Source organism: Aegilops tauschii, chromosome 7 (genome assembly GCF_002575655.3).
Source record: "Aegilops tauschii subsp. strangulata cultivar AL8/78 chromosome 7, Aet v6.0, whole genome shotgun sequence".
Taxonomy (NCBI): Eukaryota; Viridiplantae; Streptophyta; class Magnoliopsida; order Poales; family Poaceae; genus Aegilops; species Aegilops tauschii.
The window spans coordinates 589,167,313-589,190,699 of NC_053041.3; the positions used below are offsets into that span (position 1 = coordinate 589,167,313).

Below are 23,387 nucleotides of genomic sequence, written 5' to 3' on the forward strand. Positions count from 1 at the left end.
TTTCATCCACATAGCATGTGCAAGAAAGTTGAGAGGGTTACGGCAAAAACTGGATGCACTTCGTGTACAAAACGGACAATGGTATTATACTCGTCTGTTACAAAGTTGGCATGGTGTCATCATAATAGTTGCGGGAGAAAGTCTTTACTTTTTCTTCGCTTGTGTCATTTGCTTATTGCGCCGTAACCATGGATAATCTTCATCGTATATCAGGACGCTTTGGTCAGCCTTGACTTTGAAGGGAGGAATTTCATGAAACTTTTCATAATCTTCAGACATGTCTGTCTTGCCCTCCACTCCCACGATGTCCATTTTTCCTGAAAGAACTATGTGGCGCTTTGACTCATCGTATGATGTATTCGCTTCCTTATCTTTTCTTTTTCTCGGTTTGGTAGACATGCCCTTCACATAGATAACCTGTGCCACATCATTGGCTAGGACGAACGGTTCGTCAGTGTACCCAAGATTTTTCAGATCCACTGTTGTCATTCCGTACTGTGGGTCTACCTATACCCCGCCTCCTGACAGATTGACCCATTTGCACTTAAACAAAGGGACCTTAAAATCATGTTCATAGTCAAGTTCCCATATGTCCACTATGTAACCATAATGTGTCCTTTCCCCTCTCGGTTGCTGCATCAAAGCGGACATCGCTGTTTTGGTTGGTGCTCTTTTGATCTTGGGCGATCGTGTAAAATGTATTCCCATTTATCTCGTATCCTTTGTAAGTCAATACAGTCAAAGATGGTCCCCTGGACAATGAGTACAGCTCATCACAAACAGTGTTGTCACCTCTGAGACGTGTTTTCAACCAACTGCTGAAAGTCCTGATGTGTTCACATGTAATCCAGTCGTCGCGCTGCTCCGGGTGTTTGGAGCGCAGACTGTTCTTGTGTTCATCGACATACGGGGTCACCAAGGTAGAGTTCTGTAGAACTGTGTAGTGTGCTTGAGACCAAGAATGCCCGTCCCTGCATATTATTGAGTCCGCTCCTAGCGTGCCTTTTCCAGTCAGTCTCCCCTCATACCGCGATTTAGGGAGACCTATCTTCTTAAGGCAAGGAATGAAGTCAACACAAAACCCAATGACATCCTTTGTTTGATGGCCCATGGAGATGCTTCCTTCTGGCCTAGCGCGGTTACAGACATATTTCTTTAGGACTCCCATGAACCTCTTAAAGGGGAATATATTGTGTAGAAATACGGGCCCCAGAATGACAATCTCGTCGACTAGATGAACACAAAACCCAATTTTTTTTTTATTTTTTCCTTCAAGAAATTGTTTTCTTCTTCAACTAAATTTAACCTCTCGACAATAGGGTCGGTTGGAATTTCCGGTTCACATACCTCCTAGATAAATAAAATCTATGTCACGTTGGTCGGCATAATTTTCATAAACAATAAATGAACCAATAGTTATAAAGATAATATATACCACATCCGAATCATAGACAGGACGAGGGCCGACGGGGGCGGATACCAAAACCATCGCACTATATAATAACAAGCAATAAAATAGTAAGAAAATTAGACAAGCATCTATCTAAGTAAGAATTTTTTTATTTCAGAAAGAAGATAAGAACAAGAGGCTCACCACGGTGGTGCCGGCGACGAGATCGGCGCGGGCGATCGACGGCGGTGAAGACGGGAATGGGACGTGACGGGCCGCTAAACCTAGACAAATCTCGAGGAAAATGGAGTTTTGAGGTCGAACTTCGAGAGGAGAAAGCTTAACTAGTGTGGCTCGGGCATTTTATCAAACACCTCATGTCCATAGGAGGTGATCTAGAGCACCACAAAGCCTTCCCCTCGCCGGCCAGAGAAAAACAGAACACTGGAGTGCTCTGCTCGCGGGCGAGGGGTATATATAGGCACCTCATTGGTCCCGATTCGTGGCATGAACCAGGACTAAAGGGCAGCCTGTGGTCCCGGTTCAAGCCACCAACCGGGACCAATGGTGGTGGGCCAGGAGCGAGGCCCATTGGTCCCGGTTCGTCCCACCAACAGGGACCAAAGGGGCCAGACGAACCGGGACCAATGCCCCCACGAGGCCCGGCAGGCCCCTGGCCTCACGAACCGGGACTAGTGCCCCATTGGTCCCGGTTCTGGACTGAACCGGGACTAATGGGCTGACCCGGCCTAAACCAAAGCCCTCTTTTCTACTAGTGCGAGCGGCCAGGGCACACCACGGCTGCTTCTCGGCGACGGAACGCTCCAATTAGCGGAGATCTCCATCTACAACTCGACGGTGCGTGTCATACACAACGGCGACATAAAAGTCGACGCCACCGGCAACGGCATGTTTAGCGGCGTACTCAGCGACGACGACGGGCCCTACAGTCTGTCGTTCGGTAATGAACTCGTCGTGGTGGGCTGCAACGTCTACGCGACACTGCACGAGAAGAATACAAACGCCATCATAAGCGGTTGTGCTTCATTCTGCCCGAACGACGTCGTTGCGATGTACGCTCTTCTTGCCGCAACTAGCACATTTGAAACACTACTAAATTCGACCGGTCGCAAGTACTGTGACGGCATGGTTTGCTGACAGGCGGCCATCGCCCAAACCCGTCAGAATCTACCGGGCTCCGTGCAGATCAAATGGCTCCGTCCGAACCATAGCGTGGACGAGCCAGGACCGCGTTCGCGCGTGTTCGTCGCGGAGAAAGCGTGGTTCGACCAGAAATTGGTCTATGATGGTTTAATGGCAGATCCTCCGTCAAAAGATGCAATGTCAGTTCCCATTCTTCTGGACTGGGCGGTCGTTGACGAAGAGCGCCCCCCGTCAAACGAGGACAGTACGTCCTTGGGTTGCACCAGGAAAGAAGCCCTCAAGGTCTGCAAGAGCAAGAAAAGCGCCTGCAGTTCGACAGGCAGAGGGCGTCTTTGCTACTGCCAAAATGGTTAGGAAGGCAATCCTTATATCGCCGATGGATGCCAAGGTTAATATGCTCTACTTGTTTCTCAGCAATCCTCCCCAACTTCATTTAATTTGGCAGATATGCATTTTCCATTATGGCGAGAATCGATTTCGGGTTCTTCTCCTAATCCAGTACTGTTGGCTGGCCATTTGTAGATATAGACGAGTGCCACCTCCCTGCAAAAGACATCGAGTGCTACAGAGAATGTACCAACACACAGGGATCCTTCGAGTGTCGTTGCCCGCAAGGAACCGTTGGCAACCATACCCTACCAAATGGCTGCGTCCAACTCCAACCTACCACCACCAAGCCTGCTGCAAAGCCTGCTAAGACCCGTGTCCTAACTTTAAGGAGACCATTAGGCATCGGACTGCTGATTCTTTGCTTTACTCCCTCCATCCCAAAATATCAAAATTTTAAAGGTTTAAGTTTGTCCTGAGTGAAACTTTTCTACATTTGACCATGTCTATAAAAACTATACCAACATCTACAACACCAAATTTGCTTAACTAGATTCCTTGTAAAGTACTCCCTCCGTAAACTAATATAAGAGTGTTCAGATCACTATTTTAGTGATGTAAACACGTGATCTAAACACTCTTATATTAGTTTACAGAGGAAGTATATTTTTATACTATATATATATATTTATATTTGATTTTCTAGACATTAATATTTTTTCTATAAACTTGGTCAAACTTAAGGGAGTTTGACTTAGGACAAACGTAGAACTCTAAATATTTTGGAACAGAGAGGAAGTATCGGAGGCCATCCAATCAAACACACGTCATTCGCCCGATCTGTTAGTAAGCTCGCAGGGGTGGTTTGCTGGATTGTAGCATTAATTGACTGCTACATGGTTAATCTTATATACCCAAGAGATTCATCCTTACTAACTTATTTATCTCAACATGCCTATAAATAAAAATATAAGTGCATGTCACCGCGTCCTACATTTATGAATAGGGGAAGGCCCACCTCAACATGAAATCATGCATGAAAAAGACCCACCATCATATTCAACCAGGCATGAAAAATATTTTCCATTCAATTATCTACTTATATTCAAAAAATATTGTAAGAACTATACATAGTCAAATGTAGCAAGTCATATGTATTTTTTATTTTGGTTCTTATGTTATCAACCCAAGTTTCATCAATCAATTCCCGCATTCATGCGTGGATTATACTCTAGTTGCTACATGTACATGAGCCCGGTGATAGTTCCTTTTTTCAGGGATGGGCTTGACGGTAGTTAGTTTTCATTGAATTTTTTTGTTACGAACTTCTTCCAAGAATTGCTTCCAATGTTTCAATATCTATATTTACTGGAGATAATTTACATCATTATCCATGGCAACATGGCTTTGCCATGCATACATCCTTTTTTACCGGATGGAAGCATACAATACAACTAAATATGATACAATAATTATGTTTTACGGGAGACATATTTTAATGAGACAGAGCTCGTGTGCCATGGAAACATTACTTTGGCCAATTGAAGTATATCGTGTTGTAGACACATTTTAATGCGACATCTCTTGCATATAATAATTTACTATGTGGTGCGGTAGAAATTCAATGCTCAACATAAGCATTTGATCGATGCTATACTATTTATAGCTCTGGAAACAATTTTTATATGATGGAAACATTTGCTTCGCAGAGAAATCACGTGGAAGCAGAACAATAATGATCAAGCGTCGAAGCAAATTAATCCTTTATAAGTGCAATATTAGAACTCATTTTTTAAAGATTATTACAACAACACTATTTACTAGCTGGTCATGGGTATGATCCAAGTGTGCCATGGATAGGTGAATAGTACAATGGGAACAACGATCAAGAAAAGAAGCATACGCTTACAGTGGTTGTAGCAAAAAAAACAGTACGATAGAAACATATGCATGAAATAAAAGTAGGAAACATGGCTGCTAGGAAGAGTATAGCTTCATTTTTATCTCAACATGCATAAAACACACTCAAAGCATGGATTTTTATGATTGGTAGCATGATTGGTGCTGGAAAATTGTGTTCAGCGAATATTTAAGAACATACAATCCATTAATTATCTAATATAAACACATGTTGTTGTTAATATAATCATAAACATGAATGTGATGAACTATTTCATAAACCAAGAAATAACTGTCAAGCTGATTGTGGACTATTGCCACAAGCTATCTGGAGTAAGTACAATACACAAGAAGCATGCATATTTGAAAACATTAATTTAATGCAATCAAACTATAAAAATTGTAAGATTGGTTAAAGAAGAATGACGCAAACTCTACATAGAGAAGAAGCACATGTATAATACATATGGAGTACAGACATTTGGAAACATAATATTCATATAATGCAACACAACAAAAGGGGCAGTTGTTACAATGGGAAGAAGATGTCGAACCTAAAAAACCACTGTTGTCTTGCCAATTCATCTAGATGTACGATACAGATATGTGATATATATGAAGCACTTAGTATTTATAGCAAAACTAAATTGCAATCACAACACAAACCTAATGGAATAGCAGAAATCTAAAAAGGGAAATTAACAACCTTGCCTCAGAGATGTACCTGATAGATAACTAGCGGTTGGGGCGCCACCCGGTGGCGCCGCTTGAGAGTAAATTGGGGCGGTGCCAGATGGGAGGCGTCCTTTCCACTCCCCTATTTATACTGAAACAGTCGTGGTTGGTATAAAGATTCAGACAAATGATCCAATGAACTACAACAAAATATTCAAAGCTAATTCAACATTGATCGGTCACTGGTTCAGTAAAGTAATTATACTTTCTAATTAAAATATAATATATTCTTTAGTAATGTTGTGGTGAGCCTTTTATGTTATAGTGGTTGGGGCACCACCCTGTGGCGCCGGCTGAGAGATAGGGCGGTGCCAAGTCAGAGGCGCCCCCGCCACGTTGTTGGGTGTAGTTCACAATGTTATTGCATGGTCTTGACTGAAAAAAGAGAACAGTGAAAATGCAACACAATCATAGCATGGATCAGCCTGAGGAGTCGCAGATATTAATGTCCTTATAGTTTACATGACCGACGACATAAACGACAGTGGTTCAAAAGCAACTCGCGCGGCACAAAAGCGAAGGTACAATACGAGCATTTTCATCTCTTGTTGTGAAAAAGAATTCCTGACCAAAGAATTTCCTAAAGTGAAGATATTGTAACATGTACTCCACGCGAATCTCCAGTGAAGTGGCTTAATTCAGCTGATGATACTTGTCATATATAATATATCCTCACTAATTGTCTGAAAATACATGGACGTACAGAAGCCAAATCAGTTCATAGTGCTTGATGGTTCATGACTTATTCCAACTTGCATTGAATAATCATCTCGGAGGCAACTTTAAGATAATTAAAATAACTTGTCTTGCCAAGTTCAAATAAATTGAAGGAATGTATCTGACATGATCACAAAGGGGCATCATTACAGCCAATATAAAAATATAAGTATCTGCTGCAAACACAAACAGTTACAGATTCGCTTGTTGAAATTATATCTGACCAAAAATCCAATAATCTTAGCTAAAGTAGATCACCAAATAAATAGAGTATCTGTCAAGATTCACATCACTGGTCATCACTTTGAAAATAGTAGTATACTAAAGAGTAAACACATAACTATATTCTAAATTTATTATAAATATAAAAGGCAACATTAAAGCGAGCGGAAAAATAGTGAAGCCAACCTGAACGTATTGACCATCTGAATGAGCTCGAACCAGTCTCCTCTGAATCACACTAAGCCCAGTCTTGCTGGACCAATACTTGTGGAGTGCACCTCTAGAATTCCTTCCATGAAACCAGACTCACGCTGTGTGAGGAACAATGTATAAAAAAAGGAAGACAAAGATATCAGATCAAAAGGAAATATGAGGAATCCATCTATCATGCCTCTTGGATGTGTGTGTAACTTCTCATAGTGAAGAAAAACCTGACAGGAAATCTTCAGGATAGCAAAGGGAGACCAAGCAAACACAAAATGAGGCACACCCTGATGACTACTAATCCAGGAAATTATCAATTCCAGACTTTTGTTTCAATAGGAACATCGCCATCTTCATGAACCAAAAAGAGGGCAAAAATGATGAGCTATATATATTTAGGAATGATGCTCATGCATACAGTAATGAAGCAAATCACCATAGAAAAGAAATCCTTCTAGGTTCATTGCTCATGCGCAAGCAGCAATGAAATGTGAATCTTCTGTGCTTATGCCCATGATCAAACCTCTTGCACATAAAAGCTACCACGAGACCTAAAACGAGGGCGGCTGGAGAAGTAGAAAGGAGAGAAAGATGACCTGCGCCGTGAGCCTCCTATAGTTCAAGCGGTCGTCGTGGCACACTATAGCTAGTGTTCAGAGTACTCTCAACTCATCATGCGATAATTGCTCAGAGTAATCCAAGCTCCTAAAATAAGTGCCCAGAACAATCCAAACTCCTACAAAACAATATATAATTTTTTTGCTTCAGTTTGTGAAGAGTTCAAAATTACTATAGTAATCCTTGCAAAACAAATCCCATGAGAAGAACAGTGATTGCTTTAGAAGTTCAAGCAGAAACTCTGTCGGCGCAAATAAATTTTTAATGAAGAAGTCAGTATAGATGTCTACAAATAGCATATTCAAAGTTGATTGGTTGCTAGTCCTTACCAGCATCTTTAATGCAAAGGAATATGTGATCTACAATAAAGGATATGAAGGAACACTAATGGAATTCTGGGCTACGCCGAGTGCCACGGACACTCGGCAAAGGGCCGAAAACCGCCGGCAAAGCCTTTGCCGAGTGTCACCCTCGACGAAAGCCACCCGGCATACACCTTTTCGGCAAACAGGATTTTGCCGAGAGCCAGAACACGGGCACTCGGCAAAGACTTTGCCGAGAGCCAAACAGTACCACTCGGCAAAGTAAAGTAGCTAACGGATAGCAGACGGTGCCGGCGGTTCCTGACATGTGGGACCAGGCGAACATGCCGAGGGCCATCTTTGCCGAGAGCCACTCTCGGCAAAGACACCCAGTAGGTGGCTGACACGTGTCAGCTCCTGACATGTGGGACCAGGCGAACATGCCGAGGGCCATCTTTGTCGAGAGCCGCTCTCGGCAAAGCCACCCACTAGGAGGCTGACACGTGTCAGCTCCTGACATCTGGGACCAGGCAACATGCCGAGGGCCAACTTTGCCGAGAGCCACTCTCGGCAAAGCCACCCAGTAGGAGGCTGACATGTGTCACCTCCAGACATGTGGGACCACGAGAGCAGGCCGAGGGCCAACTTTGCCGAGAGCCACTCTCGGCAAAGCCACCCAGTAGGTGGCTGACACGTGTCAGCTCCTGACATGTGGGACCAGGCGAACAGGCCGAGGGCCTTCTTTGCCGAGAGCCACTCTCGGTAAAGTTGTCAGGGGCACCACAAGTTATTACCTTTACCGAGAGGCTTCTCAGTAAAGGTGTCAGGTTCTACTGGTTGGTACATCACTGGTAGAAAAAAGCCCTTTAGTCCCGGTTCGCAACAGCCTTTAGTCCCGGCTGTGCAACCGGGACTAAATATGCGCCACTAAAGACCCCCCCCTTTAGTCGCGCCCCTTACGGACCGCGACTAAAGGCTTTAGTCCCGGTTCTTGTGGCTGACCGGGACTAAAGGCCCGTCCACGTGGGCGCCCGTGGTCCGTCGGGGCGGAGGACCTTTAGTCCCGGTTCTCGTGGCCAACCGGGACTAAAGGCCTCCACCGCAGGTTTAGGGTTTTAGCCCTCCTAAACCTGGTTTCTTTTTAGTTTGGAGTGTTTTATTTCTTTTATATTTTATTTTGTGTTTTATTTTAATTTTGATAAAGTTTCAGTATGAAATTTCAAACAAGAAGAATTCAAGAGGAATATATAATATATATTCAATCTCGGGTGACCATATACAACTTCGAACAAGTTTCCATACACAATTAGGATGGATGACCATATACAACTTCGAACAAGTTTCAATCTCGGGTATGCATATAAATTTCTTCGTCCTCGGTATAGTGTTCTCCTTTAGGATTGATGACTTCCCTCATGAAAAATCCTGCTAATTCTTCTTGAATTGGTCGGAAGCGAGCTTCTGGACTAAGCCTCCTCCGCAAGTTATCCGTCGCGTTCCGCACGCTATCCGATGCCTTCCGCTCAGAGGTGTGTCTCCGGATGTTCTCACAAACATAGTATCCACATAGATTGGTCCCCGGTGGCTGCTTATCCACATTCACTAACCTTCTGAAATCTAGCTTATGTTTGAATTCACCGACAATTTCTTCTGAGAACCGTCTCCAAACCCTACAGGGCAAAGAAAAATTAAATGAACAAGGGAGTTATTAGTTACTTGATATTAGGAAATGAACGAAAGAGACCGATCGATATAGATCTCAAATGATTGAAAATAATTACTTTTGCAGCATTTTTCTCATGTCGGCCCAACGCTTTGGATCCGAATCCATAGAGTCCATGATTAGAACTCTGGAGGTGTGAAGTTCAATATTTAGCAGAATCCAGTGGAACCTGCGGACACGTTACATGCACAGTCATGCATAACTCATCGATTAGACATACCATGCATGGAGTAAACAAAAGAGAATGGGCACAAGAGAGAAACACTCACCCAAAATGGTAAGGAAATAGAATATGACTTTTGAGTTGATGCTTTCTAAGAAACTTGTACAAGTCTTTCTCCACGTCTTCGGGGTGATGTTGTAACACATGTCCATTAACGATATGTGGGTCAATGAACCCAACATCATGGATGTTTCTTATTTTGCATTCTCAAATCTTCAATCTGCATAATAGCGTACGCAACAATATAGTTAGGACAATATATATATATATATAGTGCAGGCAATGAAGAACGAGATGAGGTAGAAATAAATCACTTACAGAACGTAGCAACTCAGCATAGATTTGTCGAGGTCGCGCAGATTGAACAGCTGGAACAATTCACTCATATGAACTTCTACAGAGTACCGTTTGGTGTGATGCTCATCTGTAACATCCGCATAAACATATTCTTTGCCGGCCCATGTTATGAATTGCTTGTACCAACGTAGCAGATTTCGCATTTGTGGTGGTAGACTCTTTTCCCGCGCAGGCTCGACGAGAGGCCCATTCCGCACATATTGTAATGCTATCTCACATACTGGCGCATCCTCAAGGCCTAAGAAGGCACGAAGAGTCAAACCCATCTCGGACGCTTGTTTCATGGCACCCGCTACAGTCAATCCAAGTGCTGCCGCAGCTGCTATGATCTCGGGGTCCTCTTCCGGACCGGCTTTCACTATGAGCGGGGGGATCGATTGTTTCTTCTGCATCCCGAGCTGGTCAACTTGTTTCCCGCTTTTTTTACTTTCTTCTTTCTCCTCCTTCAATATTTTTGCTTGCCTACGAAGTTCATGTCCATAGTCGTCAGGCATATTCAGCTCGGCTTGGGACGGTGTCGTCAAAAAATCCTTAGCCCACTTCTTTTGCTTCTCAGTGAATACTTGCTTGGGCTCAGGCTCTTTTTTCGCCTTCATATCCGCCTTCCATTTCTCATAATCAGCAGACGCGGCCAATTTGGTTTCAGCTTCACTAAGTTCCCCAGGCCTTGGGAGGAGAGGCTTCAGTGATGGCTCCGGTACCCTTGTGGTCTTAGGTACGTAAGGGTCCGAGTTAATAGTCCAGGAGCGGGTTTCCTTGCTGTCCGCATGCTTCTGCTTCTTCGCCGGAGGTGGATTGGGGGGCGTCGTACCCGCCGGAGGAGGATTGGGGGGCGCCGTACCCGCCGGAGGTTGTGGATCGGGGGACGGCGTCGAATGGCGTGAAGGAGGTGTAGGTGAACCACCACGACCACCACCACCGCCACCACCGCCACCACCACCACCACCACCATCGGAGGGGGGTGGACTTGCTATCCTTGGCGCCTCGCCTGGAAACACTATGTACTTCTTTTTCCATAGAATGAACTGGCGCTTGACATCTCCAAGTCTTCTCTCCCCTTCGGGTGTAGGTTTGTCAATCTCCAGGTCCTCAAACCCTTGGACTATGTCTTCCACCGTGACACGAGCATAGCCATATGCAATGGGGTTGTTGTGGTGGAGTGCTCCAGGTGTACAGGGTAAAGCACTGCCGCTAGCTACCTTCGTGGAAACGTTCCCCACGGGATAATGCAGATCACATTCTTTCATCTCCTTTACATCATCCACGGGGTAGTGAGGCTCCGGTGCACGAATCTCGATCATCGGTGCACTAGCACCAGGCGGGGCATCCGTGGAAGCCACGCTGCTTCTCCGCTGCTGGCTTCCGCGATCCGCTTCATGATCTTCATGCGGCCCTGCAGCCGATTTTTCTTTCACTAGTTCATGCACGGTCTGCTTCAACTCATGGAGTTCCGATGCAAACTTCGTCATAAGATCTGCATCCTGGTCCGTCTTTCTCTTACGGCTTCTGTAACAGTACGGGTCATTGTCCTGGGAAAACCCTACTTTCCACGGAACTTTGCCTTTGCCTCGTACACGTCCTCCGTGTTCATCATTCCCGAGGGCTGTTGTCAGTGCGTCTTTCTCTCTGTTGAACTTGATCAAGCCCTCTTGAGCTTGGGTCATTGCGTCAATAAGGGCTTGGGTGGGAGCAAACTGTCTCTGCCGGTGAACACACACCCCTGTCTCCGGGTCTAGCGATCCCCCATGCCCGTACCACCAGCTTTTGGCCCTTGGGTCCCATCCCTCTGTACCTAGAGGGATTCCTCGCACCCTCAGGTCCTCCTCCATCTTCTGCCACCTAGGCTCCGAAAGGCGGTATCCTCCTGGCCCCATAATATGATGGAACTTTTTCTTACTCGCATTATCCTTATTTTTTTTCGATATTTCCTTGAAATGCTCCGATTGCTTTTGCCTCACAAATTCTGGCCAATCATCTTTCAGTTTCTCATGTTGTCCATTGAAATCCGGAGTCTTGCCCTTGTTGACATAGTCACGGGTTAAATTTTTCATGAAGTTCCGGAATGCTTCGCCCATCTTCTGAAGAGCGAACTCTTTAACTAGCCTCCTCCTCTGACGTCCACCCGGAACCTCGTTACCGAATTCATCGACTTTGTTGTATTCCGGAGGTAGAATGAAATGTTCCATAAGCTTTCTCCAGCAATCCTTTTTCGTTCTCTTGTCGACAAAACTGAAACCAAGACGTGCCTTCTTTGGCTCCTTCCATTCCTGGACGGTGATCGGGACGTTGTCTCTAACAACGACTCCGCATTGGTTGATAAACTTTGAGGTGTGCTGTAGGGGCTTGCCGGTTTCACTAACAAACTCAATGGCATATGTTTCTCCTGTTTTCATCGCCTTGGATTTGCCACGCTTTGTCGTACTCGATCCGGAGGGCTAAAAAAAGAAGAGTCACGCGCGTTAATACATATGTATTCACATTTCAGTAAGTTTGTATCACGAGAGGCTCAATGTATATATATACCTCGCCGGAGGTGGTTGCTACTTGCAATTCGAGATCGTCGGTTGTTGACGGTTGACCTCCGTCGACAATGTCCGTTCCTTCACCTTCTTGATCATCGACAATCTCTGTTCCACCGTCAAGGTTCAGATAAGAAGAGACTACATCCTTTTGTTGCTCATATTCTGAGCCCGGCACATAAGGAATCTCGTTGTTGATGATGCCCATTAAATAACGTTCAGCCTCCGGATCCCTAAGCGGCTCGGTTCTATCGTCCGCCATATGTCACTCCTGCATGTAGTAAAAATTCTTTAAGTATAAAGGAATTAAAAAATAAGATTAAGGGGACATAGAGGAGGAGGAATTAAAAAATAAGATTCTTTAAGTAAAAATTCTTTTTTTTCTTCTTCTTCCTCTTTCTTCTTTCTTTCTTCTTCTTCCTTTCTTCTTCCTCTTTCTTCTTCTTCCTTTCTTCTTCTTCCTTTTTCCTTTCTTCTTCTTTCTTTCTTCTTCTTCCTTTCTTCTTCTTTCTTTCTTCTTCTTCCTTTCTTCTTCTTCCTTTCTTCTTTCTTTCTTCTTCTTCCTTTTTCTTTTTTCTTTCTTTCTTCTTCTTCCTTTCTTCTTCCTTTCTTCTTCTTTTTTTCTTCTTCCTTTTTCTTTCTTCTTTCTTTTGGTTTTCATTTTTTTCTTCTTCCTTTTTCTTTCTTGTTTTTTCTTCTTCCTTTTTCTTTCTTCTTTCTTTCTTCTTTCTTTTTTTCTTCTTCCTTTTTCTTCTTTCTTTTTTTCTTCTTCCTTTGTTTTTCTTCTTCCTTTGTTTTTCTTCTTCCTTTTTCTTTCTTGTTTTTTCTTCTTCCTTTTTCTTTCTTCTTTCTTTCTTCTTTCTTTTTTTCTTCTTCCTTTTTTTCTTCTTCCTTTTTCTTCTTTCTTTCTTCTTTCTTTTTTCTTCTTCCTTTTTTTTCTTCTTTCTTTTTTCTTCTTCCTTTGTTTTTCTTCTTCCTTTGTTTTTCTTCTTCCTTTTTTTTCTTCCTCCTTTGTTTTTCTTCTTTCTTTTTTTCTTCTTCCTTTTTCTTCTTTCTTTCTTCTTTCTTTTTTTCTTCTTCCTTTTTTTTTCTTCTTTCTTTTTTTCTTCTTCCTTTCTTTTTTTCTTCTGTTTGTTTTTCTTGTGTTTTCTTTTGTTTTCTTTTTTATTTCTTTTTCCTTTTTCTTTTTACTTGTGTTTTCCTTTTTTTGTTTTTTTCTTCTGTTTGTTTTTTTGTTTTCTTTTGTTTTTTTCTTCTTCCTTTGTTTTTCTTCTGTTTTTTTTTTCTTCTGTTTGTTTTTCTTGTGTTTTCCTTTTTTTTCTTCTTTCTTTTTTTCTTCTTCCTTTGTTTTTCTTCTGTTGTTTTCTTCCTTTTTCTTTTTTTTCTTCCTTTTTCCTTTTTTCTTCCTTTTTCTTGTTTTTCTTCTGTTTTTCTTTTGTTTTCTTCTTCCTTCTTTCTTCTTCTTCCTTTTTCCTTTTTCTTTCTTCTTCTTCTTCCTTTTTCTTCTTCCTTCTTCTTCTTCTGCCGGCGCGCGGAGGACGGCAGGCAGGGCCAGCGGGCGGCGGGCGGCAGGGCGGCGGGCGGCGGGCGGCGGGCGGCGGGCAAGGGCCGGCGCAGGGCACGGGCGGCGGGCAAGGGCAGGGCACGGGCGGAGGCGGCGCTCACTGGGGACGGGGGCGGCGGCGCGCAGGGCTTCGGCGTCGGCGTCGGCGTCGGGGCAGGGCTTCGCCGTCGGCGTCGGCATCGGGGGGCAGGGCTTCGGCGTCGATCGGCGTCGGGGCAGCGCTTCGGCGTCGAGAGAGAGGAGAATGGGAAGTGGCGAAACTGCTAAGTGCAGTATTTATAGACGCACCTTTAGTCGCGGTTGGGGAGGCGGACCGCGACTAAAGGTACCCTTTAGTCGCGGCTGGCCACACCAACCGCGACTAAAGGGTACCCTTTAGTCGCGGTCCGCCTCCCCAACCGGGACTAAAGGGTTTTGGCGCCGCTTTCGTTCCCGCGCAGAAAGACCCTTTAGTCGCGGTTGGGGACAACAACCGCGACTAAAGGGTACCCTTTAGTCGCGGTCCGCCTCCCCAACCGGGACTAAAGGGTCTGTGCTGGAACTGGCGCGGTGCGGTGGGATGTTTAGTCCCACCTCGCTAGCCGAGAGGCTTCGACAGTGGTTTATAAGCGCGGCTGCGCTCACCACTTCGAGCTCCTGTCAAATGCAGGCTTACGGGCCTATTCTGTCACTTGTGCCTGTGGGCCTACTGGGCCTTCTGCGGGCCTGAATCCTGGCCCATTAATGGGTTTCTAGTCGTATTCAGGCCGTGGTGGCCCAGTAGGTGGCGTATTTTTATTTTTTGCCTGTTTTTGTTTTCTTTTTTGCTTTATTTATTTTGTTTTGTTTCTACTTACAACAAAAAACTTATTTATTTTATTTTATTTTGTTTCTAATTACTTATTTATTTTACTTTATGATAATTATTTTTGCTATTAAAGTTTCTAATTACTTATTTATTTATGTTATTAAAATTTATTTTATTTTGTTTGTACTTATATATTTTATTAAAGTTTATATTATTCTTGTTTTTCTTCTATTTTTTTCTTCCTTTTTTCTTCTGTTTTTTTCTTCTGTTTGTTTCTTCCTTTTTCTTGTTTTTCTTCTTTTTTTTCTTCCTTTTTTCCTTTTTCCTTTTTTCTTCTGTTTTTTTTTCTTCTGTTTGTTTTTTTCTTCTGTTTTTTTCTTATGTTTTTCTTCTGTTTGTTTTTTTCTTCTGTTTTTCCTTTTTTCTTCTGTTTTTTTCTTCTGTTTTTTTCTTCCTTTTTCCTTCTTTCTTCTTCTTCCTTTTTTCCTTTTAAAAATCAGAAAAATAAAACTAATTCATTTTAAAATCTTAAAAATACAATTGTATATCAAAAAAATCAAAAAAATAAAACTAATTCATTTAAAAATCCCTTGAAGGTTTGACAAAAGGTTTGATACATCATTCAGTTCATCGACCAAATACAAAGTTTGGTACAATAAATTATTACACATCAATTCTTCCCTTGTGTCCCTGCTTGCTTACGATTGTGCCGTATCCATGGAGCATCCTCATCATTTAACTTAATGCTTGGGTCAGTGTTCACTTTGAAGGGCGGAATTTCACCAAACATATTATAATCTTCTGACATGTCTGTCTTGTCCTCCACTCCCACGATGTTTCTTTTCCCTGAAAGAACAATGTGGCGCTTTGGATCATCGCATGATGTACTGATCGTTTTCTTATCTTTCCGTTTCCTCGGTTTGCTACTCATGTCCTTCAAATAAAAAACCTGAGCGACATCTTTGGCAAGGACGAATGGTTCGTCAAGGTAACCAAGATTGTTGAAATCCACCATTGTCATTCCGTATTGCTCGTCCACCTTTACCCCACCTCCTGTTAGCTTGAACCATTTGCACCGGAACAAAGGGACCTTAAAGGAGGGTCCATAGTCAAGTTCCCATATCTCCTCTATGTAACCATAATATGTGACCTTTTGCCCATTCTCGGTTGCTGCATCAAAGCGGACACCACTGTTTTGCTTGGTGCTCTTTTTATCTTGGGCGATGGTGTAAAATGTATTCCCATTTATCTCGTACCCTTGGAAAGTCGTTATAGTCGAAGATGGTTTCTTGGCCAACATGTACAGCTGATCTCCAACATCATTGTCATTCATTAAATGTTTTCGCAACCAACTGCCGAAAGTCTCCATGTGGGCCTTTCTAATCCAGGATTCAGGCTTCCCCGGGTTGTCCGAGCGTAAAATATTCTTGTGTTGCTCGAAGTACGGAGCCACCAAGCTGGAATTTTGCAGAACTGTGTGGTGTGCTTCAGTCATAGAATGACCGTCCATACATATCGTGGATTCCCTTCCGATCTTGCCTTTTCCACTTAGTCTCCCCTCGTGCCGCGATTGAGGAATACCAATCGGCTTAAGGTCAGGAACATAGTCAATAAAGAACTCAATTACCTCCTCATTTCCATAGCCCTTGACGATGCTTCCTTCTGGCCTAGCACGGTTACGAACATATTTCTTTAATACTCCCATGAACCTCTCAAAGGGGAACATATTGTGTAGAAATACAGGACCGAGAATGGAAATCTCTTCGACTAGGTGGACCAGGAGGTGCGTCATAATATCAAAGAAGGATGGTGGGAACACCAACTCGAAACTGACAAGGCATTGGACCACATCGTTCTGTAACCGTGGTAGATCTTCTGGATTGATTACCTTCTGAGAGATTGCATTGAGGAATGCACATAGCTTCACAATGGCTACTCGAACATTTTCCGGTAGGAGCCCCCTCAAAGCAATCGGAAGCAATTGCGTCATAATCACGTGGCAGTCGTGAGAATTCAGGTTTTGGAACTTTTTCTCCGCCATGTTTATTATTCCCTTTATATTCGACGAGAAGCCAGACGGGACCTTCATACTGCTCAGGCATTCAAAAAAAATGACCTTCTCTTCTTTGGTAAGAGCGTAGCTGGCACGACCTTGAAACCATTCCGGATGCCGGTCATCTGGGTCTTTCAAAAGTTGCTGGTCCTGCCGTGCTTCCTTTGTATCATTTGTCTTCCCATACACGCCCAAGAAGCTTAGCAGGTTCACGCAAATATTCTTCGTAACAAGCATCACGTCGATTGCAGAGCGGACATCTAGGACTTTCCAATATTCTAGCTCCCAAAATATAGATTTCTTCTTCCACATGGGTGCGTGCCCGTCAACTCCCCGCGGAACTGATTGTCCGCCAGGACCCTTTCCAAAGATGACTTTCAAATCCTTGACCATATCAAATATCTCAGCACCAGTACGTTCCGCAGGCTTCGGCCGGTGATCTGCCTTGCCGTTGAAATGCTTGCCTTTCTTTCTTACGTTATGATTTCGGGGAAGAAATCGACGATGACCCAGGTACACGTTCTTCTTACAATTAACCAAACGTACACTTTCAGTCTCATGTAAGCAGTGCGTGCATGCATTGTATCCCTTATTTGTCTGTCCCGAAAGGTTACTGAGAGCAGGCCAATCGTTGATGGTTACAAAAAGCAACGCTCGTAGGTCAAATTCCTCTCCTTTGTGCTCATCCCAGACACGTACACTAGGTCTGGCCCACAACTGTAAAAGTTCTTCAACTAATGGCCTTAGGTACACATCGATGTCGTTGCCGGGTTGCTTAGGGCCTTGGATGAGAATTGGCATCATAATGAACTTCCGCTTCATGCACAACCAAGGAGGAAGGTTGTAGATGCATAGAGTCACGGGCCAGGTGCTATGGCTGGAGCTCTGCTCGCCAAAAGGATTAATGCCATCAGTATTTAGACCAAATCTTATGTTCCTTGCGTCAGCTGCAAAATCTTTGAACACTCTGTCGATCTTTCTCCATTGCATTCCATCAGCGGTGTGTCTCAACTCCCCGTCGGACTTACGGTCCTCTTTGTGCCATCGCAACGACTTGGCATGCTTTTTGTTCATGAACATACGTTTCAACCGTGGTATTATAGGAGCATACCACATCACCTTGGCGGGAACCCTCTTCCTGGGTTTCTCGCCCTCAACATCGTCACCAGGGTCATCGCCTCTGATCGTATAACGCAATGCAGTGCATACAGGGCATTCATTCAAATTCTCGTATTCACCACGGTAGAGGATGCAGTCGTTAATGCATGCATGTATCTTCAGAACCTCTAAACCTAGAGGGCAGACAACCTTCTTTGCTTCGTACGTACTGGCGGGCAACTCGTTATTCTTCGGAAACATATTCTTCAACATTTTCAGCAGATTTTCAAATGATGAGTCACCTACACCTTCCTGTGCCTTCCATTTTAGCAAATCCAGTGTGCAGCCCAGCTTTTTCAGACTATTATCGCATCCTGGATACAACGACTTTTTGTGATCCTCTAACATGCGATCCAAATTCTCCCTCTCCTTGTCAGTTTCGCAGCGTCTCCGTGCATCAGCAATGGTCCGACCAAGATCATCAGCGGGCTCATCATGTGCCTCTTCTTCACCTTCACCTAACCCTTCCCCACCTTCAGCATCATCCTCCATGAAAGTATCACCGAAATGATCATGATAGTTGTCATCGATATCATCCCCTTCTTCACCTTCTTCCATTCTAACCCCTCTTTCTCCATGCTTGGTCCAACAATTATAGCTTGGCATGAAACCGTGCCGAAGCAGGTGCATGTGAACGTCTCTTGAGGAGGAGTAACCCTTCTGATTCTTACAGACAGCACATGGACAGATAATAAAACCTTGCTGCTTGTTCGCATTTGCCACTACGAGGAAATCTTTCAAACCCGTAGTGAAGTCGCCGGAGAGTCGGGGACCGTACATCCATTGCCGATTCATCTGCATTATTATTATATAAAGTATATAATTAACCATCATGCATTTGTTAAACTAACTAGCTAGAAATAATACAAATTAAACAATGAACTACACACATGCATATTTTATCAATGACACATGAAAGGTTCAAGTTGCTAACCGCGATCGCGGAGGAAAAATAAATGAGAAAGCTCAAGTGTGGCTCGGACACTTCATATCATGTTTGTTTCAGGCTCTCGGGCATTTCATCAAACACCTTGTGTGCATAGGAGGAACCAAAAGCAAACCCACCACCCCCTTCTGAAAATTGTGAAGTGAGCTGAGTGAAGTGAAGTGAGCTGAGTCCTATATATAGGGATGGGCCTTTAGTCCCGGTTGGCCTGGCCAACCGCAACTAAAGGCCTTCGGGGACCTTTAGTCGCGGTTGGCCAGGCCAACCGGGACTAAAGCCCCTCCCGTCCGCCAGCTGGATGGGCCTTTAGTCCCGGTTGGCCTGGCCAACCGCGACTAAAGGCCTTCGGGGACCTTTAGTCCCGGTTGGCCAGGCCAACCGGGACTAAAGCCCCTCCCGTCCGCCAGCTGTCGACCGAGCGCGCTGGGCCCAGATAGTTGGTCGCGGGTCTTCTCCCGAACCGCGACTAAAGACCCCTTTGGTCGCGGTTCGATTGTTTTGGGGACTAATGGGGGCGTATGGAAGCCTCTTTTTCTACCAGTGCATGTTTACCGAGAGGCCTCTCAGTAAAGGTGCATTATGGTCCAGTTTCACAGTTATTACCGAGAGCCACCCTCGGTAATGGTGTGCCCAGGAGCCTTTTTTCTGTTTCTGTTTCTTTCCTGCAGCGAAACATGTACAGCAGCAACATATAGTTCATCACACATAGAACATGTCACATATAGGCATCATTGAACAAAAGAAGCAATGATTCTGAAAAGCATTCCACATAAAAGCAATAGTGCATAAAAGGTGAAATAGTAGTGAAGACACTCGACAACCACAAGTTTACAAGTCTCAAGATGCAAGAGTTCTCAACATATAAGGAACAGTTTCAAACATAACATAACATGAAGTTCACGCAATTTTGGAGATCGGAGTGATAACATCAACATTACAAGGCATCATTCCGTTTGCTGCCCCAACTCCATCAATCGGAGTGATAACATCAACATTAGAAGGCATCATTCCCTTTGCTGCCCCAACTCCACCAACTTAGGTGGAACTACCGGAACATTGTTCGACCCTTGTGATGGGTTGAGCTGTGATGGATTGACCCAATAGTCAGATGAATGCATATGGTAATGCCGAAAATGGTGATAGAAATAGTGTGAACGAAACTCACAATGTTCCACTCTGGCGTCGGTGGCATCTCTAGCACTGGTTGGCATTGCATGGAATAAAGATTGGCCACCATATGTTGTAAAGACTTCACTAGATCATCTTGTGCCTTCAGCTTGGCCCGGTTTTCATCTCGTTCTTTCTCGGTGTCAATCAGTCGAGTCTACAATATGGCAATGCAAATGTCATTCATGTTGAAATGCAAATATGCAGGACCATGAAGGATCAATGAAGAAGCACTGACCTGAATATCCTCAATAATGCTCACGGAATGTGGTACGTGACGCTCTACCGTAGGAGTAGAGCCAGTACTCATAGCACGGAGCGTGTTGACTCTCGGAAGGGAGGAGGTTATGACAGAATCAAGGTGAACCGCCATCCGGCCATTCGGTCTACCGCCTGCCGCGGCAATGGCCACAAGAGGCTCAAACGGTAGCACGTGAGGATCAGCGTCAGGCCCGTACGTCTCCTTCAATTTTTTGGTGTAGTTCTCTCCATCTGACCGGGCTTTAGAGCTGATCCAGTCCCTCTCCGGGTGGAGAGGGTCCTTGTCCTTGTCGTCTTTGGTACGTTTGATGGTCCATGCCTCGAAGTAAGTGATATCCTTGCCAGTGTCTTCTTTCTGCAAAAGAAAGCGATCCAAACAATCAAGGGGATGCTCACAAATGAAAGAGAACATGATGAAAAGGATGTGGTTGCCTACATGTTTTGAGACGACACCTGGGATGGTGAGGTTGCCTTGACGGTGTCCTCGACCCCCATCAACTTACACCGTTCAGATATTACTTTGTGTTCATCCTGCCACCCTGGATCTGTCCACCGTTCGACGATCTTCTTCCAGCACGGACGTTTGTCAGCGCACCACCGAGGAATCACCTGTAAATTAAACAAATGCATCTTAGTAAGGATTCTAATTTTGCGGTAATGTAGGGAATAGCAAGCATCCATCGTCACTTGCCTTGAAGTAATTGTCCTGTGAAAGATGCGTCCCTCGAGCCTCCTGTTTGGAAATCCTATGGTTGAGATAGTCCGCGTGATACTTGACCACTAACCGGACGCGCTCCTCATAGTGCATGTCGTGGACTAGTTTCTTGGCAAATATTCTCGACCACCAAATTTGCATGATCCTTCTGACCCTCAACGCATGTATAAAAATCCTACAAACATGCATACATGTGAGAAGGGTTAAATCATGACTATGGCAAATTTAAACCTTTTGGTATTGACATTTAGGTGTTTGAAAGGACTTACCCAGAAATCGTTGACCACTCGCATGGCTCTGTTATCATAAACCCTCTGACGCATATCCAGGAAATCCGGTGCAAGTTTGTAGTGATCCCATGACCAAGCTGGCTCAATGATACCGTTCGGCAAAGTGACCAGTCCAGGATAATTTAACCTACAAAGACCCCCAATGATGCCACTCGGCGACCGTGGCAGACGCCTCTCACCACCTTTTACTAAGCTTCTGCATTTCGAAGAGTGAAGTCATATTATATGTGAGGAAATGACAAAAGGTACAATTTATATGGGATGAGTCGAGATAACCACTTACTTCTCTCCCATTGGTTTAATCAACACGTCTCTATGCACATATGGATGTCTTGGAAGCTTTGAAGGACCACGCAGCCACACTTTCCCTCCGGAAGTAGTGCTGATAGTCGAACCGCTCTGTTGCGAACCGCTCACCTCGTGGTGCTCTGTCACCCGTGAGGGTCCATCCCCACCCTCAGAAACCTGACGAACAACCAGCCTCCTCTCGACGGCGTCGTCCTCCACCACCTCCTCCTCCTCATCCTCCACCACCTCCTCCGCAAAATCCTCCTCGTCCTCCTCCTCACACGCCTCATCCCCATCCTCTGTTTCCTCCTCCTGAGCACGGTGAAGCACTGCATCAGAGGGTCGAGGAGAAGAAAGAGGTGCTCTACTCCGGGCTGCTTTGCGTACTCCTCCTCCTGCCTCACATACTCCCCCTCCTCGTCCACCTCCTCGTCCGCCTCCTCCTCCTGCCTCACCTACTCCCCCTCCTCGTCCGCCTCCTCCTCCTGCCTCACCTACTCCCCCTCCTCCTCCGCCTCCTCCTCCTACCTCACCCTCCCCCTCCTCGTCCACCTCCTCGTCCGCCTCCTCCTCCTGCCTCACCTACTCCCCCTCCTCGTCTGCCTCCTCCTGCCTCACCTACTCCCCATCCTCGTCCGCCTCCTCCTCCTGCCTCACCTACTCCCCCTCCTCGTCCGCCTCCTCCTGCCTCACCTACTCCCCCTCCTCATCCGCTACTCCTCCCCCGCGTGGTACTCGACCTTGTTTCGCATGTTTTGCCGGACGTGTGTCTAGACCCGCCAATCCTTTGGCCTTCTTGGCGGTTGTGGCAACTGATGAAGGAGCGGCCACCGCTTTCACCGGTCGAGCAGGTTGATCATTGTACAGATCATTCACTTTTTCAAACTTTCCTTTGGAATCTTCTTGCTACCTATCATGTTTCAATCACCTGATACGAAGAAGAACAAACCAGTTAGTACAGATGATACAACTTGATGTAAATACAATAAATATATCACATATGAAGAATAAATGGAATTGTCACAATAATACATATAGTTGTTACACACACAAATACATAGAGTTGTTGCACACAGGAATACATAGAGTTGTTGCACACACGAATACATAGAGTTGTTACACACACGAATACATAGAGTTGTGACACACATACATAGAGTTCTCACACGATTACATGGAGTTGTTAGAAATAAGGGTCAATATTAGGTGCAACATTTGGATCAGGGCTTTCATCATCGCTATCACGCCCATTCATACATTCATCCTCAAAGTCTTCGGGGGGCCCTCATCCTCATCTAGCCCCATGTGCCATCGCATAAGTAATGCCAAATCTCGAGGGTCAGAAACATCCTCGTATTCGTCCTCTGCATTATCTACTTCCATGTCATCCATGAACTCATCTTCCATAGCATCATGTTCGTGATGCACGCCATCATCTTCCTTTGCATCATCTTCGTCTTCGTCAGTGTCTGCTTCTTGAAAGAACTCTCCCTCGTATGTGTTAGGGTTTATATGGTAATCGTCCTTGTTTGGGGTAGGTACCTTGATACGCGGGGGTACCTTGTACGCGACATCCCACTTCAAGAGATCGATATATTTCGTAGATGTGCACGCGTATGGGAGAAAAAACACTTGTGTAGCCTGTTGAGCCATAATATAGACATCATTTCCTGCATATTTCGATGTTCGTTCAACTTCGACAAAGCCAATACTAGGGGTTCGTCTCACTTTCTCAGGATTGAGCCAGCTGCATCTGAA

General features: G+C 44.7%; 1 pseudogene; it reads left to right on the plus strand.

The window, feature by feature from the left end:
• LOC120968264 (putative wall-associated receptor kinase-like 16) overlaps nucleotides 1-23,387 on the plus strand; it is a 51,265-nt pseudogene that overhangs the window by 7,734 nt on the left and 20,144 nt on the right.